At 49.5% G+C, this 18032-nt stretch overlaps 2 long non-coding RNA genes across 2 annotated transcripts; one reads left to right on the top strand and one right to left on the bottom strand.

Moving 5' to 3' along the window:
- The first annotated feature begins 2099 nt into the window (after positions 1 to 2099).
- Positions 2100 to 2803, top strand: LOC311598686. The gene is made up of 2 exons (XR_014779626.1): positions 2100 to 2328; positions 2524 to 2803. It is a non-coding gene; the product is annotated as an uncharacterized lncRNA (long non-coding RNA).
- Positions 2804 to 15420: 12617 nt separating this feature from the next.
- On the bottom strand, positions 15421 to 16515 carry LOC311597623. The gene is made up of 2 exons (XR_014779285.1): positions 16192 to 16515; positions 15421 to 15793 (listed from the first exon to the last, which is right to left on the bottom strand). It is a non-coding gene; the product is annotated as an uncharacterized lncRNA (long non-coding RNA).
- Between the last annotated feature and the right edge of the window lie 1517 nt (positions 16516 to 18032).

Genomic DNA, 18032 nt, shown 5'->3' with positions numbered 1-18032 from the left:
ATAGGCCATCAGCCACAGCAACCCCTGAGTTGGGTCTCCTGTCAGTAAAGTGTACCAAATAGGAAGTCTTAGTGTGCAGATATGAGGTATTCTTGCAATTCTTAGTAGCCCTCAACTGGTTTCCCAGTCCTCTTGTGGAACTATTCCCAGCACAGTTTATTTTGTTTGGGTGGTTTTATGATTAAAGACAATTTCTAGGTCTTTCTCGGCTGCTATAAATGTCACATTTGTTCAAAAGTTAAGCCTTGCTGAGAGAAAAACAAAAGTTACCTCCACTGACAGGTTGCGTTTTTACATTTAGATGTTTTGAAGGAGTAGGTTTGTTCTTTTAAGTGGTTAAGGGCCTCTATAGCCACTGATTCCTGTGTCTACATTAGCTCAGCAAACATGGCGAAGTATAGGAAAAGCTGCTTTCTCTGACTTTTTTGGTGAAACAAACTTATTTCTGGGCTTCTGTAAAAGTCATTTCCTGATAAGACTGTGAAGATTTGATTTGGGGGGGAGGGAAGAATGTGTGTACTTTCTTCTCCAGTCAGGTTATCTGCCTTTATAGAAAATACAGCCTGCTCCCCCCACTACCCCACAACTATTTACTTTTTAGAGGGAGTGTTCTTTTCTATTGCCTTACTTGATTACAGTGAAGTAATCTCAATAATGGTTGTTTATTTGAAAACCAACAACCAGGAGCCACCACTAAACAGCAATAACACAAAACTAGATGGGCTGGTGTGTGGATTTTTTTTTTTTTTATCCTATTTGTGTCTGGGTGACTTTCAGTGGTCTAGAAATTCCTTAAAGTTCTTAGCCAACAAGAACTGGGCTAGAATTTTCTACTGATATGAGAATGCTAGTTTTGTTTGCATGCAGGAAGAGATGTAGGTAAAACTAATTCTTCAAAAGCAATTCTTTTTTTTTTTTTTCTTTCAAAGAAAACAGAAACACTCCATGGTGAAATTTTTCTTAAAAAAAAAAAAACAACAAACAAACAATAAAACATCAGCTCCTATAAAAGAAATGTGAGTTTTGCTTCACCTTAAAAACATCTTTCTGCTGAAAAGGATATGTAGAGGGAGGAGTTTCCCAGGGTCAAAACAGGAAGGAGAAAAAAAAAAATTCAAGGCTCACTATCAGCTAAATTGGCCAGGAAAAACAGGGCCAAGGAGAGTCCTCCTTGTCACCCAAGTCATCCCCAGGATTCTTCCTTTTCCTGTAAGAAACAACTACTTTCCCTCTGGCTTTGGTTATGTCCCTAGGCCAAAGGGCATTTTGCAAACTAGCCTGGGGGTTGGGTACGTAGGGTCTTATCCAGGAGGTGGGGGAGGGCCGCATTTTACCTGCTTGGCAGGCCCTCTTTGCTTTAAAAAACGGAGGAGGGGGAGGCAGCTATCAGTCTTTGCCCAGGCCTTAGGCCCGGCTACCCTCACTCCTTTTCAAACTGTGGCGGCCTCACAAGCTCCTACTTTAAAAGGCCTGAGATGTTTTGCATGAAGCCCTCACAATAGGGGTTGAGGGAATTGACAGTTTCAAAAACAAGGCCTTCAGTCCTTTCCAGCTGCCGGGCCCGCTCTCCCGCACCAACTCCTGGTTCCCCTCTGCTGGTGGCGTCCCTCGGCTGCGCCGGGCCTCCCCTCCAGCCCTCCAGCCCTCCAGCCCTCCAGCCCGCGCTCAGTCCAGCCCCACCCCGCCCCCAGGCTGTGTTTGTAAACAGGGGTCAGTGGCCAGGGGCTGCTGGCGCGGGCTTCCGGCCTAGCGGCCTGGCAGGGAAGGCCAGGGACTGAGGGGGCAGCCAGGAGCTGCAGGCAAAGGGCTGAGGGCCTTCCAAGGGTTGCTTTCCCCAGCCACTGAGCTCTGGGGACTTCACTGACCCAGGGCAGCTCAGGGTTCTCTGACCAGGGCCACCAGGAACACCAGAAAGATATTTAAGTGCCGCCATTTTGCATTTGTGACTTCCCACCCCCCACCTCGCCCCCCCCCCCCGCGTCCAGATCTTGCTCTTCTCTGAACCTGTGATGATTTCGCTCCTCCAGGCAGAAGAGCCTGCATCCCAGCTTGTCCAAGCAGCGGCCTTATGGCCTTATGGCCAGAGCAGAGGGCAGCTAGGCTCGCACCGCTGCCTAGGGCCTCCTCCCCATTAAAGACTGGAATGCTTCCCCTGAGTTGGCACTTTCTTTTGTGTGTCCTGAAGTCATCGCCATCCCTTGCACTTGCTGCCCTGTATTTCTCACCTTCTTGCCCTGGCCACATCCCTCCTCCTCCCGAGGCAAAAGGGATGCAGCTCTTTTGCCATGCTCAGCGGACTCTAAGGCCTCCAAAATGCGCTTGTGAAAGGCAAGTGGCAAAGGGACTAGGACCAGCATGGCTGCTGTCTCCTCCTGGGAAGTGGCTCAGGAGCAGAGGCCTAGCGAGTGGGGAGGGAGCAGCAGGGCTAGCCAGGCCTGGGAGCAACTCCTAAAGTGGGAGTAACCTAGGGCAAGGCATGCTTGCTTTGGCTCCGTGATTCTCATCCCTTGGAACTTCTTTCAGCGCATCTGCAAGAGGAATGATGACCTGGAAACCGGGAAACGTGAGACAGTGACCTGGAAAACCACCCTCAGCTGGGAGGTTGGAGTGCAGCAATGCAAACAAAGCTGCTACCGGGGGTAGAGGGGAAACAGAGGTGCACCGCGCATAGGTCACAGGAAAGTGCAACAAGCTTGTTTTCCCCGGCTGTTTAAAATGCAGCCCCAGTTGTAAAGTGTGTGAAATTACGCACTGGTCTCTTAAAGAGTGCCTAATTTATAGTAAATAGCAAGGTCTTTGTAAATGGCTTTATTATGTTGTTTCTTGTTAATTGTTGAGAAAATCCCCATTGTTGAGTGTGAAAGGCTTTATGAGCTAACCTGGTCCTCGGCGCAATCAGAGGGCAGTAAATGGCCGCTCGACCTCCAAGGCCTCACGCGCAAGCAGGCGCGGGCCAAGAGTGCTCCGGGGACTTCTGGAGGTGCTGCCTCGGCCAGGAAAGAAAGTGACAAGGCTGTCCAGCTTTTAATTAATGTGAAAGCGTGTTTTGAACTCGCAGGCACCCAGGAGCAGCTTGCTGGGTGCGACAAGAGGGAACCTGGCTAGCCACAGCTTAACCCAAGACCGCGGGAAGGGCCGAGTCGGGCTTGGGCTCCCCTCCCCGGTCACAGCCCGCAGGGGGTCGTGCCTAGCAGGCTAGCGAGCTCCGGGCGCTGATTGGAGCCTCGCTGCGACGCCTGGGATTCTGGCTTTGTCTCTAGGCCTTCTCCAGCCGCCTGGAGCGCGAGCTCCGGACCGTTCCGCCTCGGTGGCAGAACCTCTCCGAAATGCCTGGCTGGCTGGGTAACTGGAGGGTCTGCAGGCTGGGCAGGCTCCAGGGGCTGCTCCAGGCCCCTGCTTGGGCCTCCTTGTCTTTTGTTTAAAGCGCTCTCTCCTCCCCCCCCCCACTTCTTTTTCTCTCTTCCTCTCTCTTATGCGAGGGGACACACACACACACACACACACACACACACACACACACACACACACAGAGAAGATGGAAGACATAAGAGGAAGGGGTCTGGTTCTGTTTGTTTAATATGGAAAATAATTTCTTTAGTCTAAGATGAAATGTTCCAATGTTTTCTTCCGGTCACCTCCGGGTCCCTGTCCAGCCACTTTGGATCAGGGACGGGAATAGCCAAACCCAGGCAGGCGCTGGGTTTATTGCTAGAACTTTTGAGGACAGAATCCCACGGGTCCTGGTGGCCCTGAAAGGGCTAGAGGGCAGGCAGACAGCGCCTCCAGGGCTCGCTCCCTCGGCCTTCGCAGGGCCTTGGGACCAGGACAGTCCAAGGGAAAAGCAGCTACCGCCTCCCTGCAACCTTTTTGCTCTGGCACTACAGCTAGAAGAAAGCGAATTTCCTCATGAGCCTACACTGAAGGCAGAAAACCTGGCTTGGGTGGACTATAATTGAGAGTTTGGACATTAGCTGATGCAAATCACAGGGAAATGTTAATTCCAGTGAGGGAAAAAGCCTGTATTCAGCTTTCTTCCTTTCCCCCTCTTAGTCGGCCCCTCTGCTTGCGCACTCTCGCTCTCACCAAATTAGCTATTACGCGAAATCCCCTGGGTTTAGAGCACTTGTTTCACGGATTGGCGTACAACCCATATTAACTATGCACTTTCTGCTATTCCTCTTGTGACTGTCCCTGCTTCTTCCTTCTTTGCGGAGAGTATGATTCATTTTATTTTAGTCCAATCGATACGCACAAATACTGGGATAACACAACCCACACATCTGTGGTGGAGGCTGTTTTCAAAATTGAGTTTAGGGATCAATACTAAGTCGGAATGCTCCAAATTGCATGAATTCACCAAATTCAAGCCTTGGGCTCCCAAGCCCCTTTCCTGAGTAATTAACACACTCACGGGTTATAGCCGTGCCTCTACACTTCCTGCTGCTCTCAAAACAGGATGTTTTCCTCCTGTGTATTTGGCTTTACCCAAAGATCACTTGGTTTGTTTTGAAAAACACGACCGCAAAACTTGTGGTGCCAAACCCTGTCGCCACCCTTCACGCTGATCTCCTCACCTTATTTTTCTAAGGTCTGACAAGTAGCACCCAGAAGTGGCCTAGGTGTTCCCCAAACATTTGCCCAATTTAATATTTCACTGGGGAGGGAGGGAACAGCCTCTACTTGACTCCAGGACCAATTGTACCTCTGCGAGGTTAGAGTTCATAATACATGCCATACAATACTATTTTTTTGCTTGTTTGTTTTTGTGGCCTGGGTCATAGCTACATGGACTGGTGCCTAAATAGAGGAGGGCTGGACAACAGTTGTGCCCCTGTTGCACTGTTGCAAGGGACAGTGTGTTTAGGGCCAAAGACATGGGCGGCTTCTGAACATAAATTAGGAGAGTTTGCTGCTCATAAGGACTGTGTGTGTGCTCGCACGCGCATGTGCATATGTGCACACAAACATGTAGAGTCTGAAAGAAATACCTAAGGGAAACAACCAAAGAGTCTAGGGGTTTCCTGCATTAGCACATCCCAGTGTTGTAGCTCTCTTCTGTCTTCCTTCAGGTTAGGTGTCTGGAACAAGACAGAAACTGCGGAGGGCCTGGGAGTGGAGAAAAGCTCTGAGGGTCTCCAAGATCCACTATTCTAACTGGTGCTAGCAGTATGCTTGTGCTTGACTCTTTTTGGATAAGACTTAGCAGTCAATAAGACTTAGACCCTAAAATAGTAGCCACTTAGCAAGGAGCTCACAGATCTGCAAAGACCTTCCCGGCCAGGAAGCAAGGGAGGAAGAGAGGAAAACAGAAGGGAAACCATTACTTAAGTGGACGTGTTCTCCAAGCCAGAAAAAGAACAAGCAAGTCAACTTAGAATTCTCCCATAGAGTAGGTTCCTGAAGAAACCTTTGGAAGGCACCAGAAGGCGGCGGGAATAGAACTTCCATTGTTAGAGCTTGCCTTCTTTAGGTTAGCTCTAGGAAAAACTGCAATGCTTGTGATAAGTGATGAGCAGCGGTGAGGGACAGCAGTACGGAAGTATGCCAAACTTAGCAGCAGCGCTCTGCCCCTCTCCTGTGAAAGTTAGATATCACACAAATCCGTGGGAGTTCTTGAGGCTACAACTTGCTCAGGGGGTGAGAGGGGAAACACTTCAATCTTTGAAAGAGCCTAGACTCCTGGGCCTGCCAGGAATAAAAGCACATTTTACATTCATCACCCCCAAGTCTCCCTCTTTTTCTCCTCCCTGCAAATGAATACCCTGATTGTCAGAAGGGCAAATGTCAAAGAATAGTTTTCTTCCTCTGCACTGGGTCCAAATATGCGATTCAGGGGATGGTGAAGCTTTCAGATTTTTTTCTTTACCACACCTATTCAAATTAAAAACTGCATGTTACAGTAGAAATTGCGATGGACAGGCTTATTTACCATTTTCCTGTCTTCCTCCCTTTTCTCTTTTCCCACCCTCTTAGCTACCCTCACCCCTTTCCCTACCTAACCCTCCACTCAGGTGAAGACTTATGGGGGCATGCCAATATTTATTAAGCCTTTTCCCTAGGGTGTAGAGAAAGGAAGAGCTAGCCTTACACCAGAGCTAAGAGAGGCACTGTGGGAAGCTGAGGCCACTGCTGAACTTTCTCCCTAGGGCAAGGAGCAGCCAGAGCATCCCACCTTCTTGGCCTGCAAATGCTGAGATCCTCTGGTTTGAGTATCACAGAACAGCATGTATACCAAACCCAAAGAGCTCCATCCCATAAACACATGGCTATGGGTCCAACACCAAGTGGCACATAGCCAGATGCAAATATACAGAGGTGCTTTTAATTTTGTTTCAAGTGTTATATATCATGTGGGAAATTGGCCTTCAGAAAGCCAATTTTATTTTTTTCTGTTAATAATAAAGACTTCTTAAATGAACTTAAAGTACGCGATTGGGAATTAAGCGTGTACATCTTTACGGATCCAGTGTTTCTTATCTGATCACCTCTACCCAGCCCCGAGACAGGGGTTTGCTGTGTAACAAGCCCTGGCTGTGCTGGGCTTGCTTTGTAGACCAGGCTAGCCTCGAACTCACAGAGATCCACCTGCCTCTGCCCCCTGAGTGCTGGGATTACAGGCGTAAGGTGACACCACATTGGATCCTCTTATCTGGTTTTTAAAAGAGGCCTAGTAGCCAGGCGTGGTGGCGCACACCTTTAATCCCAGCACTCGGGAGGCAGAGGCAGGCGGATCGCTGTGAGTTCAAGGCCAGCCTGGTCTACAAAGTGAGTCCAGGACAGCCAAGGCTAACACAGAGAGACCCTGTCTCGAAAAAAACAAAACAAAACCAAAAAAAAAAAAAGAAGCCTAGTACACTTTTTGTTTAAGTGACACAGTTTGGTTAACATGAATGGTTCTGTGGTTCTGCTGTTTACATACTTTTGAGAAAATAATTTTTTAAAATCCTTTTACATTTTAGCCTGGCATGGTGGCACACACCTTTAAACCCAGCACTCAGGAGGCAGAGGCAGGTGGATTGATGTGAATTTGAGCCCAGCTTGGTCTACAAAGCAAGTCCAGGACAGCCAGAGGAAACAAAAAACAAAAACAAAAACAAAAACAACCCCCCCCAAAAAACAAAACAAAACAAAAAAAGGAAAAAAAAAACAAAAAACAAACAAAAAAAATCCTTTTACCTTTTTAATAGACTGTGAATTTTAAAAAGTAAAATAGGAAATTAGTCATATACTCTTACCATCTTCTTGACAAAAATTCTCTATGAAAGGTCCACTTCTCTTAAACTATCACCATTTCATATTGTCTTAAACATTTCAACCTGTGTTTGCAGTTGTAATATGAGATTACAAATACAAGGGAAACATAACTCATTTTGTGGAATTTACATGGGGAGGAAATATCACTGATTTTTGCAGGTGGGTTGCCAGGGTTTCTAAAATCTTGTCATTTGCATTAATCTCTTGTTGGTCTGACCTGACTGGGATCTGACACACAGAAAGATTTCCAGATGAACTGTGAACTTCCATTTCTTCCTGATCTAGACTGATGCTTTAGTGTAGTGTACACTTCAAGACTGATCTTAAATGTGATCTTCCAGGGAGGGTGTGTGTGTGTGTGTGTGTGTGTGTGTGTGTGTGTGTGTGCAAAACAAACAAACAAACAAAAACCTCATTGTTAAGGAAAAGAAAAGCAGGAACCTTTATATAAATACTGTTAGGACCATTGATTCCAGTTACCTGCTATAACGTGAATGGAATCATTATGGCTGGCTGATCCATTGACATGGATTCTTCATTCAGGATCCTGGCCAAAGAAACAGCATATCAATGTGTAAAATTCCAGCCAAAGATAAGCCATTACAATGGAAATCGCAACGTGCAAAGTCCCATTGAACCCAATGAAATTGAGTGTGATATCCATACGGCACTCTCATTTGCTTGCTCCAGGATCTAGTAGGCAGCTCTGCACAAAATGAGATTATGCATAAAAAAAATGCCAATATAGAATACACTGCCCGATAAAACATTAGAAGAGCAACTTACAGCCCATAGACATGGGCTTTACTTACATTTGAACTTCATATACAAAACAAGCCACAGCCCCATCAGAACACTAAATACACCATGTCCTTGCTCTGTTTTTTTTTTATGCTTCTTTCTGCATGACTCGCCCACCCCCTCTCCTATCCAAACACAATTCTTTTAAGGGCACTCTTGAAATCATCTAGCAATTCCCAAAGGGAACCCAGGAGTCTCTTAAAGTGCCTTTCTAAATTAAAAGGCTCCAAACAATTTAAGTGCATTTTTTCACCAAATATATATCATATATACATATACATACTAGAAAGGATTTGGACCTGCAAGCCAATGGTTTTATAAAAAAAAAAAAAAAAAAAAGAATAAAGGCACCAAAGAGAAAAACACCCCCACAGTGGATTACAAGGTTATGGGACAGGTCACTAGGAACGGGAAATAAAACCCAATGTTAGGTTTGGTCTGTAAATTATGCACCTTTCAGGAAAGGGGGCTTAAGGTCTCTTCACTCAAGGGTTTTTTTCCCATCCATTTTGCTATTAATTCTTAACTCTTGGTAGGCAGTTCTTTAATGAGGTTGTTTGTGGCAGGTTAATTTTCTCCAATCTACTGAGCTCCTCATTTTCCCTTTTAAGTGCACTGCTGCCTAGAGCTTTCAGAATTGTCCATAGTAGAAGAAAACAGAATAAACATGGTGAAGTTCCCTGGGTGGGCTGGGAATTAGAGGCCTTATGTGGACAGATAAACAGAGGGCCTTGGACAGATGGGACTGGGAGGGTAGGAGCCAGGCTGAGTTGAGGGCAAGAGGGAGAGAATTTGGTCTTAGGAGAGCAATGACCCTAGGAGTGTAATATATTAAATATTGCAGCGATCGATTTCAATACCCCAAGTGGACACGGGAATAAAAATTCACCAACAAGCTGAAGTGATTAGGGATGCTTTGTTGCGAGGGGAAAAAATGTGATTTTCTTCAAATCCTTTTTGTTCAGGTTAGAAGAGGCCCAGACAATCCAAGTGTAAGCCCCGGACTCCCAGTTTGGGCTATAACCCTAAAGGTTAGTCATATCTCAATGGCACTTCTGCATAGTAGAAAGATGAACTGTGTACCAAGGAGGATTAAAGAGCAGCCACAATCATGGGCTGCTGAGCGTAGGAGCTTTTCCTCCCAAATCAGAAAAGAGGACATTTTGGAGAGCTGGGCTTTTCCTGTGAGTTGTCTTTGTTTCAGCTCTGGGACAAAGCAAGGACTTGTACAGTTTCTCTTTCATTAAAATCCAGCCCCCCCCCATGCCCCCAAAAATATATGCACAATATGGTTTACAGAAGGTTGAATCACCATAGTGAGACGTGAAAGCAGCATTCCGTGTTATGTAGCAGAAAAAAAAAATATTTTCCAAGTGTCACTCTGGAAACAAAAGTCTGAGATCGTCAGACACAGAAGCACAGATACCTGCTCCCACACACGTGATTTTATCAGTAATTTCAGAATTGAGTGAATTCTTGCACTTGGACACTCGTGCCATGAACTGTTCTCTCTCTCTCTCTCTCTCTCCAAGTCCAGGAATCTGTTTAGGGACTTGGGGTCGTCATTGTGGAGGCTGCTTGGAGCAAGGGGATTGTTTTCAGTCACAGATTAATGGGCAAAGCCTGGGCCTTACACACTGGGGACACCAAGTCTGCTGCTAGGGACACATTGCTGGATGCCTGCAGGTAGCAGCCGCAGCTACTGCAGCTGCCTCCTCCTTCAGTGTGCCTGGGCTGTGACTCCAGGAAAGAAAAGCAGCCCCATACAAAGGATTCCTTTAATGAGGACGAGTTCCTCAGACTGATGTTATACTAGGGATGCTGCTCTGGCTTCGCTTTCCTCGTAAGGATGCTCACTCTTTACACATTTCTTTATGTGATAACTGACATTAGAAATGACACACACACACACACACACACACACACACACACACACACACACTTCTTGATAAGCCAGACACAGACTTCTATTTCACCCTGGTGGCTAAGTACTTCATAGAAGGTCTGAGTCAAGCTGAATTTCTGAATTGGGCAGAAGCAAACCTCTCCAACCCCAACCCCCTACCCACACACACACACATTTTTTAAAAATCCTTTCCTCTTCATCACCAGTGGTCTGGTCTTCTATTCATCACAGCAATGAGTAGTTCTCACTTGCAAAACGACCCTAAGGACCAGCTGCATCTCTGTGTGAGCATCTCCTCCTCATCCTGGAATGAACCAGGCAGGAGAAGGAACCCTAAGCTTCCCCTTTTCTCGAAATCTAATTCGGGCTGAACATGGTGGGTTAAGGCTGAGATTGGTTGTGCAACAGAGCACTTAGGTTCCTGCAGCTTGAATCTCCCAGGCTTTCTGTGAGGCGCGAGTGACTACAGGGAGGCTATTACGCCCCATAAAGCTGTTTATCTCTCTTAAGCTACATGGCTCCTTCCTCTCTTCAGGTTGTGTTCAACCACGTTCAGGTGTGAAATGTCACTCAAGGAAGTGACCTTGAGATGGTAGCTACTGAGACCAGTTATCTCTTCTTGAATGTGGGGGAAGACTGATTTGGGGGGGGGGGGATTGGGGTTAGGATGTGCTCGTGCCCTGTTGTGGATCCCCTTTGGCCATCTTTTATTTTGTACCCTGGTCCCTTTCTTCCCTCCTTTTACCCTCTTCCTCTCTATCCTGAATCACGTGAGAACAATAAGGACAAGGCCAGGGCCTGCTGAAGCTGAAGCCAGGCCTGACTGTGCCTGGACAGGTAGGAAAGTACAGAGATTTTTGGTTTTATGTGACTCTGGAATAATCTGGAGGGAAGGGATCTCCTAGAGGGAGACACTCGGTGGTGGTGGTGGTGGTGGTGGTGGTGGTGATGGTGGTGGAGGTGGAGGTGGTGGTGGTGCTGGTGGTGCTGGTGGTGGAGGTGATGGCGGCGGCTTTCCTCCCTAGTCACTGAGGTACAGCAGCTGATTCCAGAGGTCTAGAATGTACTCCCAAAGGTCTGCTTGGTATAGGTACCTGTTGCTTGGAGTGTCTGAGGAGTCTTGGGCTTAGGTCGGGTTCCCCCAGGGGCTGCTGGATTCACCTGTCACTATAATCGTTGCCGGAGAGTTCTTGACAAACCTCCACAAATGTGCGTCTGCACAGGCCACTTCAGGTTCACTGATCTGTGTGTCGGACTTTGCAGGACTGCAAATAAGCGAGAACATTTGCCTATTCGTGGGAAGGGAGATACAAGTTGGTACTTAACGTGGAAGCAGGGGGAAAGGGGGTGGGTGGGTAGGGATTCTAGCCAGAAAGCCCCACTGTAATCTCCAGAACAATTTCATTTCCTCTGCAGCACCCTGGCTACCCTGGCCCAGACCTCAGAAAGGTCAAGGAAGGGATGGAACTGAAGGACGCGGTGGGGGTGGGGTGAGGGGCTAGGCCCTGCCTCAGCCAGGTCGCAGGTGAGAGCAGAGCAGGGCGGGGCAGAGACGAAGGCAAGGAAGGCCTAGAGACGGGGGAGGGGCAGGAGCCTTTGGCTTCTTCCAGAGGGGTTTTTTCCTCTGGAATTCGCACAGCTCGCCTCCGGGGCAGCTTGCTGGGCTCTTCCCCCCCGCCCCTTCTCACAGAGCTGGTCGCAGGGAGCTCGGGTTTCCTCTTCCTAGCTCCTGGTGCCTCCAGGCCGCCGGCTTTCAGCTCCGTAGGAGAACAGGCCTTTCCCGCTTGCTGAGAAAGGGAAAAGCGCATGCGGCGCGGGCCCGGCGTGCAGCTTGCGCTGCTGTGTCTGGGGAGCGGGATCCTCCCGGAGGAACCCAGCGGCCTTCGGCCAGCTGTATAAAGCTCGTCCTGCGGAGCCCGCTGCAGCCTGGGCTCCCGGGTCCCGCCACTGGCCTCCGAGATCTGCTCGCCTGGCGCCGTTGCTCGGAAGCCCCTGGTAACAGGGACTAGCAGGCCACGGGAAGCTTTTCCTCTGTCCTCCGAACGGGAACCTGGGATCTTTTTGAACCTTTTACTTTAAAGTGATCGATCAAGTCCCCACCTCTGGGCCTTCCCTTGTCACCACGGCTCTAAGTGTGCGCGGAGGATGCGCGGGCCGCGTGCGTGCGGCGAAGGGTGCTGCAACAGCAGCCTGAGCCTGTGAGGCTGTCGCGTTTACACGGATTCCGATATGAGAACTCACAGCTAGAGGGGTTGATTCCTGCTTCCTTGTCCATAACCCCGTAGGTGAAAGTCGCCATCGATCGCTTTTCCCCTGGCATGTGCCCCTTCACGCTTGCCTCCCTGCAAGGAAGTCCTCGTAGGAGCCGGGCTCCATACCAGGTGCCTTCAGGGAACTGAGGATAAAGGCTTGAATCCTCCATGAATTAAGTTGATTATTAATTTGGGCTGTTTGGAGCTGGTAACACTCTCGATGCCTTCGGCTTTGGGAATTGTCGCGGGGCGGGGACGCAAGCCTGAATGACCCAGGGTTGTGACTGGGAAAAGCGAGTGGCAGAGGCGCCCTGACGCCTGAGTGGGCAGGGGAGAGAGCTTCCTAGGGAAACTGAGCTCTTCCTTTCTCCCAAATAAATTCTTAGTTAACTAGTGTAAACACATTAGTATTATTAGATGGGTGAAACCGAAGGGGTTGGATGTGGAGGCATGTCAGCTGGACCCCGACCCCGTGATTCTTTCTAGGATGACACATCAGTACGCGTACAACACGAAAATAGAAATGTAACATTCGACTGGACGAATTAATTTTTGACGGATTTACGGTATGATTTTCTTTCAGGAGGTATTCATTGCTTCCCCCCCCCCGGCCCCCCATCCACAGTGAGGTCCAAAGAGAGAAATATAGGCAAGCACCCTCTGCCATGCGGAAGCCCCTTAACAGTATCTCCCAAAGAAAGATCGAGACACTTTGTGAATTTTCCCCAGATAATGCCTCATATTCCGAATGACTGATCAGAGAACTCCCGTATTGTTCAATAAAACGAGAGGAAGGCGAGTGACGTGGGAGCTGAACAATGGCGTTTCTGAATCAGTTTGCTTGATTGACATTTGGGAGCTTCATGACCGCAGGGGGATAGCACTCATTACGGTGAATACACCAAAACACCAACCGAGATTAGAACTCCAGATCCTGTTTTAATCCCATTTCAGCCTAAATTAGAGTGGGAAAATATAAGGTCCAAGAGAAGGGAATTACCCCCAGCATATACTGGTCTAAGTTTTAGTTGGAGTAAAAGGAAATTAAAGTGAGAAACAGAAGCACTTTTCAACAATTTCAGGACTAGTGCTGGCGAGGAAGCAGGAGGATAAGGCAGGGCAGGTACTCAGGATATTTATGTCGTATAAAATACTTCATACTTAGTTGCGGTGACACGTGTTTGGGGTAAGGTATGGGAAAGCTTTGAAACTCTGTATGTATGAGGAAAATATCATAGCCATTCCACTGGTTAAAAAGCAGGGCCACTGGCAAATTCATGGTGAGAAATAACCAGATATTTTACAGCTAGAGTCTAAATAGCCATTGTTATTTGGAAGCCCTTAATACTTTGGAGAGGATTTTTATATTAGTGCCAGAAGTTGTGTTAACACTAAATTTAGCCCAGGAAATTGCACTAGCTGTTTCTCAGTTCATGTTGGAAAGGGGGAAGTGTTTTGCAGTCTCTTTTAATAACAGAAAAGTGTGAGCTAATGCAGGCTGTGGGTTTGATCAGAAGAGTCTGCTGTGTGGCAACCACTCTGTACAAAAAGTTTGATTCTTCGGCGGAATTCATCTTCACATCTTAGAAACTTAAGAAACGGAAAGTCTTAGGAACCTTGTATTGTTCAGCTGAACTGATCAACTGCAGTAGGAGGGACAAAGCAATAGGAGAAGAGTTAGATTCCTGTGTTTTAGCCGGTAAATTACAGCACAGGAAAACGTAATAGGATATGAAAATAAAGCAAATTTATTACAAATAATGGAACAGAAAGGGCTGCTACATGAGATAGCTTCACAGTCATTTTGAGGGGTGGGTTTTAATGAGAAGCCTCTATTGCGTGGGAACTGGGAATCGTAAGAATTCGTTTTGCATCAAGAAGGGACTAAAATTAATTATTAGAAGCTCAGTAATCACCAAATAAACTCTGAGCTTTGAGGTTAAAAACAGACGACTATCTTCATGTTCAATTATACAGTATCAATTACTAATACAAGCGATGTTTCAGTGTCTCAGCTCCACCAGATATCATCTTCTATGGCGATACCTTGGTATTAATTAATGACTTCTTTATTCTCATTATTCACAAGGAAAAATAGGGGTCGTGTCACATTAAAATTAAGATTATCTTAGTTTATCTGGGCTCTTAAACAAAGATCATTCAAACTAATTATATTTTGAATTAAGAGAGGTAGGCAATTTATCGTTTAACTTTTTTTTTTGTTCAAAGACAGGAAAATAAAGATCAGAAATCAGCAGAGTTTCATTTTAAAGACAGAAAGAAGCAAACATGTCCTGACTTTTGCAGTATTTCCCTTGCTAAAGGGGGAATGGGGGAGCTGTAAAAGACGTGACTTTGCAAAGTCAAGTCCTTTTTAAAAGACTTGGATCGAAATTCTTGCTATGCAACAAGGATTCAAGTTTGATTAATTTTCTGCAAGCGACGTGACAGCGGTGTTTTAAAAGATTAATTAAAATTGAAGTGATACGGAGCAGGAATTCAACCTGCAGAGGCGTCCCTGGCGCCTTGGGGGGCGGAGGGGGGGTACTTTACAAGCGAGTCCCAAGCCCGAACTACCGGCTTTCCCGAGCCTGGGACGCAATTCCGCGTCTCCTAGAGAAGAACGCGGAATTTGGCAGGGCGCCCGTCTGGCCGCCTGGCATACCGAGCTGGCCGCCAGCTCTCGGGGGTGGGGACGGGGTGTGTCCCCCGGAACCCGCTGTGGAGAGAACTGCTAGCGCGCCTTTAGACTAGCCAGTGAGGACCCAGGTCAAGCCAAGAGGCGGGAGGAGGCTCCAAGAAGCCTGGAGCTGACAGCCACAGGCCGCGCCGCTACTCCGGCAGCAGCACCTACTTGGTGACACCCTGCTGATACGGAGCACTCCCCGCCCCCCACGCCCCGACCAGGCGGAGCACAAACGTGCCTGAGTGCAGGGAGTGTGGTGGTTGGCACTCTGAGGAGAGTTCGTACACAAGGCCGAAGCTGGAGTGGAGGGCTTGGGCCACGCTACGGCTGCTGGGCCCAGATCCTAGGCCTGGATGCTGCCTGGTCACCTCGGACCCTGGACCCGTAGTAGCTCTTCACTGTGCAGTTGCCCTCCCATCCCCAGCAGTTTCCCGCTCCAGCTCCCCTCCCCCACATTCTGCCCCCCCCCACCCCGCTTTACTACGCGACTCCTTCATCCGAGTAAGAAATTAAGCCGAACACAATTGTAACTGTACTCAGGAACACACAATCGCCCAAGCCCTTGGGGTCACGCGCGGCAGAGGGGCGACGCGGGTGGCGCCGTTGAGGGTTGTGGGGGGAGGAGGTGGAGAGAACCAGCGTGTGCAATCAGACTCTCCTGGGCGCGAAATACACTGTTCTATTCTCCCCACTGGGGAATCTTGAGTCCTCATGACCAGAGGCCACGCCGCGCGTCTCTGCCCGGACCGTGCTCCCGAGCTCCGAGGATGTTCTCTGCGACTTGCGGCGGGCACTGTGGGTTCAGGCCCACCAGGGTCCCAGGGGCGTCTCAACGCCGAGAAGTAGACTTGGTTTCTCCAGGCCCCCCGGCGTCAGTCTTTACCCTTACTCTTCCTGTAGACCCGGGAGGGGACGATGTGGAAAGAGAGGCGGGAAAGCCAGTCCGGAGCTGCCCAAGTCTAGCAACGATGGGCGCAGGGGACACTAGGGCGAGGGCTGTAGGTCGGAAAGCAGGCCACCATCCCTTCCCTCTGCGTGCAGCCAGGGCACCTCCTCCCCGGGGCGGGGGGGAACCCACCCAGTCGCTCCCAGCATGGAGAACAAAGGGTCTGAGAAGCACAGTCGGGGTCGGAGAACGGAGGTGGAAGGACGCAGGAAGGCAGGCGGTGGGTGGGGGCAGGGGAGGGCGCCTGCTTGCATTTCCTCTCTGGGCGGAATGATGGAAAGCTCCATGCTGCAAGCGCCTCATAGAGGCTGCTTCTCAATCCAGAAGGGCTGGGGTTCCTCCTTACCTAACAGCCGCACTCGCGCCCTTCCTCCCCTAGCGTCTCCACCCCCTCTGGGGAAGAAGGCCAGGGAGCTGCGGAGCCCGCTGTGTCGTGGTGCGGGAGGAACCGCGAGGCAGCAGCGCTCCCTGCAGGTGTCTGGCGTCACCGCAGCCGGGCGCTTCCCCGACTCTTAAGGTGGAACCCCTTCTGATTCTCCACCACGCTAGCAGTTGTGAATGGGAGCGAGTAGTCCCCGCCCCACCCTCTTGCGCAAGTCCCCTCAAGCGAAGCCGGCCTGATGAGCCAGAAACACAGTCTCTCTCTGATGCTCTGGACCCTTGGCGCCACCACGAGCAGGACCTCTTCTCTGGATGCCCTACTATGGGATCTCGACCAGTAACACAGATAGTTCCCTGTAGTGTAAAAGAGGATGCCTAAATCACATGCCAGGGCTGTAAGACCAGAAGGGCGGTTCTGCAACTGGAAAGCAAAGTTTTATTTGTGTTTATTAAACGTAAAGCAAAGGGTTGCCGTGAGCATGGGATGAGATTGGCCAATCCCGGGATCTTCTCACTCGCAGCCAACTCCTGGACAGGTGCACGTGCTAGAGGACTGAACCGCATGTCCAGCCCGGGCAGAAACCACGTCTTGCGCACCTATGTCGCTTCAGCTTCAGCGAACTCTGCTCGGAGTTATTCTTTACTTCCCTCGCCCCAGCCCTACCCCCCTTCCCCCTTTGCACCGACTGGTTGGAAGTGTCCTCCGTGAACTTCAGATTCTTCGTGTTAAACCTATGAACAAGCAAGTAGGGTTCCACGTGGTCTCAGTCAATTCCTTCTAGGCCCTTTCTGTCGGCTCCGGCAGCTACAGATGGTCACTGGACACCACACATCCAGGACTCGGGAGCTGCGAGGACAGCACCGACGTCAGCGTGCAAGAGCTAGAAGGCCCGCTGCTGGCTTTGGGTGTACGGATCGTCCACACCGTGGGAACTCTCCTCCCCCTGGGCACTGGGCCTGGGCTCCGCCCCGCGGGGTGGGAGGCCGACAGTCCCCGGGGTGGGTGCTGGCGCCGAAGAAGCCGAGTCCACGCGCTAGGCAGCTGCGGGCGAAGCTCGCCAGGGCAGGTGCCGCGGGGTCAGACCCGCCCCGGGGGTTGCAAACCGCAAGCGAAAGTCGAGAAGGGTAGGAGCTTGCCCACTAATCCGTTTTACACTGTGAAAACCGCAGGCCTGTCGCCTAAGAGGCCACTTTTTAATTTGGAAGCACATGGAGTGGGGAAAAATTAACACGCGAGCGCACTTCCTTTCCTCTTTTCTTTACCGTGTGTTTCCCCCCTCCCTACCCCCACTTTTCAACAAAAAGCTGACTTTCTGGTGAAGAGGGAGATTGCTCAGCGTTTTAGATTGCAGGGGAGACCTGGGCATGTAGGGAGCGCGGCGGGGAGCCAGCCCCAAGGCTGCATTCCTGACTGCCGGGGTCTTCTTTGGCTTCTTACCCGCGTGAGTCACCGGAGGCCACGTGCTTCTGGCAAAGCCCTATCCAGTTGTTTTTTTTTTTCCCTCTGTGCCCGGAGGGTAGTGAGCAACATTTGGGTCTTGCCATTGCTTGAGAAAGAGCCTGTTCCGTCCTTGGGTCTACCGGAAGGGTAGGGGATTGGTTTGGCAGGGGCTCTGAGTATTTACACACAAGTGAACCAGAAGAAACACTCAGAGACGCAGTCTCATAGCTTTCCATGGGAAAACCCACCAAAGTTGCTAGGTGCAAAACTTAGTTTACCGTGTGCGTGCGGACCTGCTCAGGTCCCTGGACGAACAGCCAGAGAAAGGAGGGGAGCAACGAGGGGTCGCGTGGGGGAAACACTGA

Source organism: Acomys minous (assembly GCF_964271855.1).
Source record: "Acomys minous genome assembly, chromosome: 5".
Lineage (NCBI taxonomy): Eukaryota > Metazoa > Chordata > Mammalia > Rodentia > Muridae > Acomys > Acomys minous.
This window is presented reverse-complemented; position numbering and strand designations above follow the sequence as displayed.